The sequence below is a fragment of the Uloborus diversus genome, chromosome 6, assembly GCF_026930045.1.
Source record: "Uloborus diversus isolate 005 chromosome 6, Udiv.v.3.1, whole genome shotgun sequence".
NCBI lineage: Eukaryota > Metazoa > Arthropoda > Arachnida > Araneae > Uloboridae > Uloborus > Uloborus diversus.
In genome coordinates this window covers 135,158,449-135,171,516 of record NC_072736.1, presented here as the reverse complement: position 1 = coordinate 135,171,516, position 13,068 = coordinate 135,158,449, and positions in this window count along the sequence as shown.

The window sequence follows — 13,068 nt, the reverse complement described above, 5'->3', positions numbered from 1 at the left end:
GTCTGTAGGATGTCTGGATCTCTGTGACGCGCATAGCGCCTAGAACGTTCGGCCGATTTTCATGAAATTCGGTACAAAGTTAGTTTGTAGCATGGGGGTGTGCACCTCGAAGCGATTTTTCGAAAATTCGATTTTTTTCTTCTATTTCAATTTTAAGAATATTTTCCGGAGCAAAATTATCATAAGATGGACGAGTAAACTACGAAATTATCATGACGTGGAATGGGCGAGCGAATAAACATAGCCAATTGGCGAGAAATTCGTCATCCATTATTTGTAAATATACAGGCGAACCGAATGACCTTTTAATTTTTAACTACGGGCAAAGCCGTGCGGCTACCACTAGTATACATTAAACTGTCGTTTGTAAAATTTAGCCAGCGTTAAATTCATTATTCTCTCGAAATTCATAATTATTAAAAGAAATGCGAACATTGTTAGAGCATAGTACACACTCAATTAGATATTTTTTTAGCAACCGAAGAAACAAAATTTTCTACTTTCTCGCTTTTCAGTTTTCTGGTACAGTGAATGCCGGTTAATTGAATCAGTGGTTAATTGAATCAGCCCCTTTAATAAATCAAATCTTCAAAAACAGGACTAAATCGAGCTTGAAAAAGTTAGCCACTAAAATGAATCAGCCGCTTTAATGAATCAAATCGTCAAAAACAGGACTACATCCAGCTTTATTTAATTAGCCACTTAAATGAATCAGCTGCTTTATGGAATCAAAACTCTTTAGAACAAACATGATTCGTGTAAGCGGCGGCCACTGTATAAGTTAATATTATGGTACCTGCACGGCTTTGACCGTAGTAAAAAATCAAAAGGTCATTTGATTCGCCTGTATATTTAAAAATAATGGATGATTTTTCTCGCCAATTCGGTATGTTAATTTGCTCGCCCATGTTACGGTAAATTGCTCGTCCACGTTATGGTAATTTGCTCGTCCACGTTATGATAATTTGCTAGTCCACGTTATGTTTATTTACTCGTCCACGTTATGGCAATTTACTCGTCCACGTTATGGTAATTTGCTCGTCCATGTTATGATAATTTCCTCGTTAAAATGTTCTTAAAATTGTAATAGAAAAAGAACCAAATCTAATTTTCAAAAAATCGCTTCGAGGTGCTCACCCCTATGCTACGAAATAATTGTGTGCCAAAGTTTATGAAAATCGGCCGAACGGTCTAACCGATATGCGCGTAACAGACATCCAGACTTTCAGCTTTATTATTAGTTAAGATAAAGATTTCACTCTTTGCATTGAGCAACACACCCTGTTCATCAACAATTCCACTACAGGTTTCTCGAGAAGCTTTTGTTCCATCTACTTAAACGGAAGTAAAATTATGCACTATTTTCTTTTTTCGAAGCATTTCATAAAGATTGCTGAAATATTTATCAGTGTAACTGCGAATGAATTCTTTTCTTTCAGCGCAAATAGTGATCTAACCAACTTCAACGTTAATATTTCACGGGACCTTATTGATTATTCTGACGATAGCAGGCAGCTTATAAATATTGGATTATATATTGCAGTAAATATATACGTTAAATTTGATAAATATTCATGATATTGTTACTCGGAGATTCTCCCGTGTGCTGATAAACTATTTCATTTATGGAGACTTAATTATCAGGGGATTAACATACATTGATAACTGAGTTAGTGGTGTCGTGGTTGGGCTTTGAAGTTTTGTGGGGGGTAATTTAGAAAGTCTTTGCTTTTGGGGCTCTTTGTTCTTAAGGGGCTTCCCTTTAGCATGTGAAAGGGGGTGGGGTGTAATTTCTTTTGGAGAAACGAACATCCCTGAGCTTCCCTGTATCCCTGCAGCTTCTTATCAAATTTCTAAATATCGCAGAGAGAGGACACCAGAAAGCGAATGCTGCTATGAAATGATATTTTTAGTGAATTTATCAAATAAAATTTATTGATAATGATTCACATAGAGCCATGATGTATTGATAACAAGAACTTTTAATGAGAACTCATTTCAAATATAAGCTAAAGAAAGTTAAACTATCTTAACTGTTCCACTATCAGCGTGACATTTTGTGCCACTATTAGTTTCACATGATCATATGATTAAAGGGAGAAACCAACGTTAATTACAGCGCATAACTATTTCAAGGAAACAATGGAGCCTCTTCATCAGTGCAAAAAACTCATTACGCAACAAGAAACTTTTTCAGAAAACTCAATAAAATAATGGATGTATTGACGGTAAGGATAATATAGGGGAAGTGGGGTAAAACCGGGAAGTTAGGAGCAAACCGGGTACCCCCTTCCAGCCGCGGTAATTGCGTGGACAAGATAACTACCACCTTCCACCTTGATGAAAAAAGCAGCGGTCATTAAATTAGAACGCGATCGACTCGCTTATTTCGCTCCTGTGAAAAAAATTCTGTTTGAGTGGTTTTTGCTTAAAGTTTTTGAGCAAAACTAGACCGATTATACTACGTTCCTGTTTCTGCAACAGTAGAGGTATGTAGCTCTCTTTGTAAAACATTTGATTACCTTCCTTATCATTCTAAGTAATTGTCTGTAGCGTTCTGTATAGTCATATGACGGCATTTTTTATGAAAACTGTACGTGCGGGGCAAAACCGAGTACTAACCGAGGGGCAAAATCGGGTACTACCCCCATACTTTGAGAGAAAGACGCAGTCGAAGGAGGACAAGAGAAAAGGAAAAAATGGCATTTTGACAGTCTCTCCCATACAAGCTTCATCTTCAGGCAGCATTGGAAGAAAAGAAAAAGAAAAATGATGGAAAGGAGACCAAAGATGGACGGAAGAAAAAAAAACTGAAAAAATGGATAAACGAAACAAATAAAAGGCAACATTATGAAGATGTCAAAAAGGAACAGACAGAACCCCCCCCCCCCCCCCAAAGGAACAAATGAGGGATGAGTCCAGTGAAGAGAATGACAACACTGCCTGAATTTATTGCAATGAGCTTTATTCCCACTGCAAGGGTGGTGAGGGATGGATCCAATGCTTCCAATGTCGTCGTTGGGCCCACGAAAGCTGCTCTGGGGCCGAAGAGGAAGATAACTATTTTACTTGCGACTGGTGTCAATAGGCCTTATAGTACAGCAAAAAATTAAAGATAAAAACAATTAAATTTACTGTCAACTCATCAATCTGTGCCCTTTTATACTTATTCTAGTATGTTAGGACAATAGTTAACATACTAATAAAACAATACAAATAAAACTAGAATTTTGTGTAACTTTTTTAAAATTTTTATTTTCATATAGCAATAACATGTATACCCGGTTTTATCCCACTAGTGGGTGGCAAAACCGGGTAAATTGACTTTTTTTGCAAAAAAATTAAAGTTAAAAAACAAAAACCCTTATGGTTTTGAAACTGTGGTTGCATTAACAGATAAGTAGTGCATACTTTTGCAAATTTTGTTCCTTTATGCTAAAAACTGTGATTTCTGGAAGCCTGCAAACCTTAAGGTCCCAGTTTTACCCCACTTTCCCCTATTCATCATGTTAAAACTGTGTGTAGTCACATTAATTTATACGCATGAATAATAGAATGAAAGTCAATTATTGAGATGAAATGGTAATGCATTTCATTTGCAAGTTGCAAGAGCTTTTTGTAAACACATTATTTTAATCAACTAGTAGATTCCCTTAAATCTGAATTTCTGAAAGCGATCTCTTCATTATTTGAAACTAAATCGTAAAAAAGTAGTGCGAAAAAGCTGTAGTGTAAATGCAAAAAATTAATGACAATGCGAATGAATTTTATCTGTTACAATAAGGATTCAAATCGATGAATTGAAAGGCTTGGGGCAAGAATGTAATATGACACATGAGTTTTGGCCAATTTCCAACTTTTGAAAAAGGCTACAAATATTTTTTTTTTATAGATAATATACATTCTATATTCTGCAATACTAAAACCAGATGCGTATTTGTCTGTAACATAATCCATTGTCATGATTATTTCAATCATCAAAGCAGCATTTAGAACAAAAAATGTTCTATTTCAAAAGTGTGGCTTATCTCGTTCTTGCCCCGAGCCCTTCAATTTTATTTGTTGGAATGGGAGAGGGGGATACGCAGACGAATTTTATCATTTAATATTAGCGAGATATGCAGATACTTTTTAACTGTTATAGGGAGGTACCATTTTATTAGATTATCATTTGTTGCACGAAACACCTTACAAATAACGAAACTGGATGTAATAAACGGGCTGTCTGGTATATTGCATGAAAGACTCCCCCCCACCCGAATACGTTGGATTCTTGTTGGGTAAGAGTATTAGAAACGCCATACTTTCTCTAGAAATAAGAAAAAAAATTAATTTGAACTTTGACATCTTGAATTCAAATTATGTTTTTCGCAATCACGAGTGTGTGTGTGTGTGTGTGTGTGTGTGTGTATGTAGGCGTGTGTGTTTGTGTGTGGGGTATGTGTGTTTGTGTGTAGGGGTATGTGTATGTGTGTGTAGGCATGTGTGTTTGTGTCTATGTGCAGGCATGAGTGTGTGGGTAGTTGTGTGTATGAGTTTGTGTGCGTGGGGATGGGGTGTGTGTATGTGTGTGTAGGCATATGTGTTTGTGTCTGTGTGCAGGGATGAATGTGGGGATAGTTGTGTGTATGTGTTGGTGTATGCGTATGCGTGTGTGTCTGTATGTGTGTGGTGGTGTGTGTGTATGTGTTTGTGTGTGCGTGCGTGTGTGTATGTGTTTGTGTATGTGTAGGTGTCTGTATGTATGCGTGTGTGTATGTGTTTGTGTATGTGTGAGTAGGTGTATGTGTTTGTGTGTGCGTGTGTGTGTGTATGTGTGTGTAGGATATGGATGCAACCTGGAGGCAGTTTTCGCTGTAGGAGCAGCATCGTGAGGAGCTGGTCGACGGTGATATTGCAGAGGGTGCTGGTGGGAAACTAAAATCATAGGACATCAAAACAGTCGAATGAAAGCAATAAGCAATCGTGATTGCTCAAAAAAAAAAAAAAAAATGTAAAATAAATCAATCCTACATGTTTTATTTTAAAGTTACACTCTTATTAAATACTAGCATCTGATATACGAGAGAGTGTTGTCTCTTGGGACACTTTTCATACTTTAATTTTTAACGTCAGTTATTTGAATCAAATTTAAAAACTAATAGTCACATTAAAATTCCCAAACATACTTCTGTGCAATATATTGTTTTAAATTCAGACAGTTTGAAAATAAAATACAGCCAGCCATTTAAAGTAAAAGTTCCAAACTGTCCCAAGGTACAACATCCTATTGTACCTTGGGACACATCTTGTTGAACTATTGTAAAGTCTTCATGATTCATGAAACAGCTATAGACTTCAACCAATTTTGCACCATAAAAAAAAATCTATGGTGGTGAATTAAATATGATAATACAGGAGTGATTTTTATGTGTTAGAATACGGGTGCGCAAATGAACTTTATTTGTTAAAATTCATTCACACACTCCCTATTTTATCTGTCAGAATGGGGGATACGCAGATGAACTTCAACTTGTTAGAATGGGGGATAACGGGGTTGTAGACTACGAAAACGGTACAACAATCAAAAGCTACGTTAATAAAAACAAAATTAATTTGCGCTAAAATAATACACTCTTAAAAGATACTGGTACGTAAATCTTAGATTTTCAGTAATTTTATATATTTATTTATGCATAATGGTTACGCTGCTACGAGTTTAAATTTTCGAAATTTCCATCAACTTTCTTATTTTATTCACCGGAGTATTTATTATGCTTTCTCACTAGATGCTGAGAAATAACGAACTTTAATGGAGTTTAACTTTGAAAAGTCAATCAGGATTAAGATGACCATAAAAAATAATAAGTATAAAATACTTGAATCTCCTCGAGCTTGAAACGTTTTGAAGATTTCTCGTCCAAAATAAATCGTATTTTAGCGCCACCATAAGAAAATTACGAGCAGTGAATAGTTATAGCAGTTTCTAGGCGATTATAAAAAGCACTTACCCGTAAAAATGATCCGGTGGCGTAATGGGTTTTAAAGAGTAAAAACGAATTATTGGCTCTTAAATCTGGTCGTTTTTTTTCATCATTTAAAGAAGTGAAAATTTCTTTTTCTTCCTTTGAAAAAAGTTTTTGGGAAGAAGGGAAGTTAATATGAGGAAACATTTAATTGAGAAAAAAAGAAATAAGAGTGGTTTCACTCTATCAGTAAAATATTTCATGGACTAGAGGTCTCTTAAATGTTCTTGAAAAGAATAATGCACGTTGGTAAAACACTACGAATGAATTAAAAATTGAAGGGATTAAAAAAAGAAAACATATTTAATACAAAGGAAACATCTTTCGTAGTACTGAATGATTAAATTTTATCTCGTTCTGTATGTCTGTTGCTCGCGTTGCGTCTAGGTTGAGTTTTCATTAAGTTGGTGACAAAATTTTTCTTGGTTAATGCCGAAAAGCTAGCGATTTTTGTGAACTTAGACAAACATATATTTGTGAAATTTGAGCATTTTAAACTTTTGAAATAATGCTTGTTTTCGAAGATTTTTTTTTAAATTTAAGTCAAGTGATCAGTTTAAAAGCGTAATCCACATTACTTAAGTTCCTCTTTGAAATTAATTTGCTAACTTTTAATAACAAATTAATTTTTTAACTACACTATTATTTTTCGTTGCTTTATGAATATTTAAAATGCGGATTTTGAGTATTTTTTCATTTTCTTGTTTTTTATAATCTATTTTCTTCATTAAAATATAAAATTGTGTTGTAAATATGCCTAAGTCAGGCTCAGAAAGAACAAGAGGGTAGCGTAAGAGAAAACGTGTGAATGAAGTTACAGTTCAGAATTTAAAAAAAGAAAAGATTAAAATTTCACTTCTGTTGTGTGACGTTACGACACACATTTTTTAAAGTTATTATTTTTTTTCAATGGACAATTTTTATCCTATTTTTTATGCAAATTATTCCAAAGAAATGGACATCCAAAGCTCAATTTTAGCGTTTATCATAACAGTTTTTTACTTCATCATTCCAAATATTACTAATTCAATTATAATAGATCTACCACAACAGTGGTAATTACAAAACCATAAATAAATTTTAGGAATTATTAGTCACGTGGACTTGGGTTTCCTCGTTTAATCTTGAGAATTTTGTGAGACAAAATTTTATGAGCTGTCTGATGATTTGCGACACATTGCTCATAGAGCCGAGTATCTTTTCCTTACTCAACAATAACAATTATTTTAACGAATGTTTTTAACCATTTAAAAATGCCAAAGATCTCTTAAATTTATTATTGTCGCAGGCGATCAAAGTAATTGATAAAATAATAGTCAAAAAGAAACATTTATTATTCTAAACTTTGTTTCTCATTTGATTAACTATCGTCTGCTCTTCTCATTCTTCTCATGGATAAAAATGCGTATGCCCTGAAAAGTTTAATGAAAAACTGAAATTTTTGTAATAGTAAAAAAAAAAAAATATTTTTATGCAACACCTAGAAGCAAAGGGGTGTAAGTGACAGAATTAAAAATTTATAGGTAATTGTACAATGGTACTAGAAACTTTGCTCTACTTTGGGGCAAGATGTAGTGATTTTATTAGTTTTTTTTTTAGTAGGGGCTGCTACAAAGTATGACGTAGAAATTTTCAATTTCCAACATTTATACTTTGCACGAGTTTTATTATAGTTCACAATTAATCGGAAGCACTTCCTCACACTTACTAGACGAGTGGGCACTATGCGTCTTATCTCTGTTTCTTCTAATTAATACGGCAGTTTTTACTTTTTTTTTTACATTGTAAGGGAAGTATTGTTATCGCGAAAAACAATTACCTCAAATTTCGGCCTTCATTTTATTGTGCGTTGAGATTAGATCCAATGAAGTTATCGCACCGATGACTAATTTAATTAGTGCCCTTTTGAGTTGCAGAGTGTAATTGAAGTCCTTTGCAGAAAACAGTACCTGTGGTTGAAATTATCTCTTTTTATTTCCTCCATGGTGATATAATACAATGACATCCTTGCCGAGCTATTTACATATGAAAAATGAAATTGGAAAATAAGTTCTCTCGAAGCATAGATAATTTAGTAAACATGCAAAACCATTATAGATAAATTTGTAATATCACTAATAAAGGGTCATTTATCTAACCGAGGTTCCATTAATTTAAACGTTAGGTTTGCTGACAAAAGTTGACAATCTTAAAATGCCTAATCGAGAGCATGATGGCTAATAGCCGACTCGGCTGACCAAGAAATTAAAAATACGGCTCCTTAAAAGAGAAAGAGCAGCTAAGCTACCGAAACAACATATATAGCCAGCCAGAGTCATTTGCATGGATTTCAAGACATGCATTTGAGATGCGTATTTCCCGATGTTAGAATGGCAGCCAATCAAATGAAAAAGGAACTTCGTCATTTCATGATGTAAGGCACGCACGTGTCTAAGATCGGAAAATACGTTACAATATATGAAATTAGCATTAGTGACTTAGAAATATAAAAGAAAATAGGGATTTGATTAAAGCCAAATATGTCAAGATAAAGTAAATAATTGATAATATTATTTGGAATTCGCAACACATTTTACTTTTACTCACTCTTTCATAAACTAGAAAATCAGTGGTCATGATATGACTGGTGAAAATTGCTTCTGCATTTGAACGACGCAATTGCCTGTTTGGTGATATTTTGACTGTTGAAATTTTAACCCTAACTCCAGTGGATTAACCCTAAACTCCAGTAGATAGCTTTCATTGTTGACCATTTTTTCGTTTCTTCAATCTCCTAAAACTACAGTCTTACCAGTAAAAGTTATGTTACCGGATCTAGTTCAGCCTTGTCACAATAATGCATTTTCCTGCATGTCAAAATTACCAAAAAATATTTGTAAATTATCATGCTGACACGCTAATTTCATTGTCGATAACGCCGGCGTTACTCGATCCGTGAATTCGCTATTAAATATATGAATATATATGAGGATGAGGAGTTTGCGCAGTTTTTCAGTGAGTCCGTACATCTGTATATACGGAAGACCGCATGAGCAGCCCTAATATCCATCTCGACCATCCCAATGTAAATGATCACGAGTTTTCTCGTGACATCTGCAAAAGCGTATGCAAATTTTCCTTGTATAATTCCAAACGGCAGGCCGTAGAAGATTAAAATTTCGTATGTAGGCTCAGTGAGATCTAAATGTGCATTTCCTCTTTTTTGGTTGTATTTTAATGTTCCAAAAGGAGTCTTTCACATTTATTTTGGTTAAAATAGGTGTTAAATTCAATGCAGATTTATGTGCTGTTATAACATGACTTCCACTGGGCGATATATGACCAAGATTTTGTCCATCAAGTTTATATCAACAGCTTTGCGATGCATCGCTAAGTTGGTGACAAAAAATATTTTTCGAATCTGGCATGAACTTGGTGCTATTGGTGAAATTTATTTATTTAGCGAGACGTTCATCGAATCATGTTAAAGTTGTCAACGGTTGAAAAATATATCTCCGTAAAACTCTTTTTTTTTTTTAACATCTGTCCGTGACAAAATATTTAAAGTGTTTTCTTGATCACACAGACACTAAGATACTATTATATTATATTTTCGATCTTTATACACGTTATAGTTTTTGCGTTGCTTAAGATCACGGACGCTAAAATAAAAATAAAAAAAAAAAAAAATTAAAAAAAAAAATCACCCTTATTTACATTTAAGAGTACAATACTCTATGTTTACCATACTTTAATATAAGTAGAAAAATATCTAAAACTCTGTTCAAGAAGTATGAGTTGTTCAACTGAACAGCTTTTAGAAAATATTTAAAAGCTGTTCAACAAGTATGCGCGCTATAAACAAAATTTGTTTATAGCGCACATACACCAGTTCAAACATTCATTCTTTTAAGTTATTAAAAGCATCGATTATTTAATACACGTAAAAGGAAATAGTGTGGGATCCAGATCGAATATTTAATTTTCTTATAGACTGACAGCATAACACAAGAACTATTTACAGCACAAGAAGAGGAATCACACCTACGTCATCTGTAAGAAGCGAACCCACGCCTTTCTCTACCCCACACAGGAAAGCGTGAGCACTCAGCTTTTCAGCTGATTCCAAAATCTGAAGAGAAAAAGATGATCGTTAGCTATACTGTGAGATTTGATGGGCTCTCACGTTGGCACAAATGAGCTTTGTCACTCAATATAGCTCCACTCCATATTCGTTACATGATTTTCTATGGAGATACTATTGTTTGATTAGATTTGGTCAGGGGTCGCAAATGCATATAAGAATATATCTACACGAAATGTAGAACAAAAGAAAAAGAAAAGAAAACTATTCGTATATATACATTCAGTCATATATATACACTGCTTGTCAATTGCTAAGGAACAATTACGTTTTTTGGAAATGTTAAGAATAGATAATGATTAAAGAAACAGAACAAAATATATAGTTAGTAGGGAGGATGTGCCTTTATTATAATTACAAAATAATACAGATATTACTGCATCAATGAAGTAAAAACTTAAAAATAAAAAAATAATCCTACTTAGATGATTTTCATACAACCACAAAAAAAATGATCTAGGTCACATTGATGGAGACATGAGTACCTTAATATGATGTATGATTACCAGGGACACTAATGCACAATTTACATCTGTTTTTTATACTCCCCACTAATTATTGAGGAGTGCTTGGGGATGTTTTCCCACTCCTCTCTCAATGCGGATTTGAGTTCTTGTACTGTTCTGGGAGGGACGGTTCTTCACGCAACACGTCTTCCAAAAGCCTCCCAGGTAAGTTCAATTGGATTTAAGTCGGGAAAGTAAGCAGGTCACTGCATAAGGAGAATGTTTTCACTTTGCAGTGTGTTTGACACTTCAATGCTCCAGTGTGGCCGTGTATCGTCGTCCGTAAAGAGAAAGTCTGGACCTACAGCCCCCCTAAAAAGACGAACATGGTCCAGTATAACTTCTCTACAGTACATTTGCGACGTAACGCTTTCTTGTTCAAATATGTGAAGCGGTGTTCTGCCAGTGTGCATGATGCCTGCCCACACCATCACGCCAGGGCCGTACCGATCACGTTCGCAAACAAATTTTTTGTGCATAACGTGTTCCACGCTCTCTCCACAGTAGTTGGTGACCAGAATCACTTGTCACAGTGAAACGAGATTCGTCAGCGAACATCACTCTAGACCAATTTTGATGATCCCACCAATATGTTCCTTACACCAGCGTAATCTCTCTCGACGATGGCGTGGTTGAACTTGGATGCAACGTACGGGCTTCCGTGCATACAAACCGACATTATTTACTCGCCGTGAGATGGTCCTTGCAGAAACATGCGTACCGGTAGCGGTTGTTAGATTTGCAGCTGTCAGTCCAAGAGTGAAATTTCTGTTCCTTTTTGCCACGAGGGTTACATAGCGATTCTATGAAGGTGTGGTGCTCCTACCACGATTTCCGGCATGCTTTTGCAAAACATTTCCACTTTCAGCGGCCGTCTTTAATCGGGGAGATGGCACTTTTTGATACTCATTGCAGCAGCCACAGTGGTGACACTTTGACCTGCTTCCAGTCGTCCAACCACTCGTCCACGATCGTAGATACTCAAATGATATCTTGCTGACATTTTACTCTTAAATATTTCAAGAACCAAACATAATTTCAGAGAAAAACTCATTTTAACATCCAGCACTATTTTTGTTAAAAACCAAACAGCGTGAATTTTCGTACGAATCTTGAGCGTGTATGCACTGTCTTTTATACAGATAACGAGTCTTGGTCTACCACGCCATCTGAACTTGAATTTATTTCCATTGGCCAGGTGATTGAGGTACAAATTTGCATAAATCACTTGTTCCTTAGCAATTGTCAAGCTATATATATATATTAGGGTGCATCATACGCCCCATCAATTTTTTTTTTTTTTTACAAATGCTTTGTCCCTAAGCTACTTTAATTCTACATACAAAATTAATAATTTGTGTGAAATTTTTCCCACTTTGAACAATATCTATGTGTGCCACCTGACAATTGAAAGTTATGAAAACTCAGAAAAATAACACATTAAGCAATTTTTTGCATTTATTTAATTATTGAGAGAATTATTTGATTTATTACAGCCAATTTATTGTATATTTCATAATATTACTTTGAATTCTGAATCTAACTTCAAAATTAAAAATAAAAACCAGGAATCAATGTCAACAAAATCAGACCGTGTTGGTGAAAAATGAATTTCTGTTGGAAACTGGTTTTCCAAATCCCATACCAAATCTGTGTTTTGGATTAGAAAGATTAGCTGGTCTAATGCCTAATATACTTTCAGCAAGAGCACGTCGGTCTGCTTCAGGCACTTTACCACTCCATAGTGCTAGAGGTACAATTTCTTCTGTCAGATACCAAAGGTGATTTTTAAAAGCAATAATTGTACTTCCAGAAATTTCTGAATTAATAATACTATATTTTATAAGTAAATGAAAGAATTGCGAGTCATTCCATGGTGCATCGAAAACAGAAGTGCACATCATCCACCATGAACTATATACCAAAGTGACAAAATTAACAAAATTTCTAAATTTTAAAACTTGTTGATACGTAGCTATTGTTCCAGTTGGTCGTTCTTGGATTTGATGTTGAAATAAGCAAAAATGTTGATGGAATGAATTAATTTTGCCATCTGCTTTATATAAAGCTGCTGGACATTTAAAGTCTGCTGCAGTTATCTCATTTGGATCGTATACCTAGAACAAAAAACAAAGTTGAACAAATTCTAAGTAGTCACCTCTGCAAAACACAACATTTGAATTTAGCTAATTTGATAACATTGTTTTTGCACTCGTCAATTAATCTTCTTGCGAACTCACTGAATGAACTGTCATCAAATTTGGATAAATTTATATAGGTATAGCAGCATCACTCTCTTCCACAATGTGCAGTAATGTATAATGTTTGCGAAATCTTTTAAATGAATATGTCTGGTGACTTCGATGCTTCAATTTTTAAATCGTCAAACACATGTAACAATATAATTTCTCCAATGTGGTGACGGCTAGCTGAC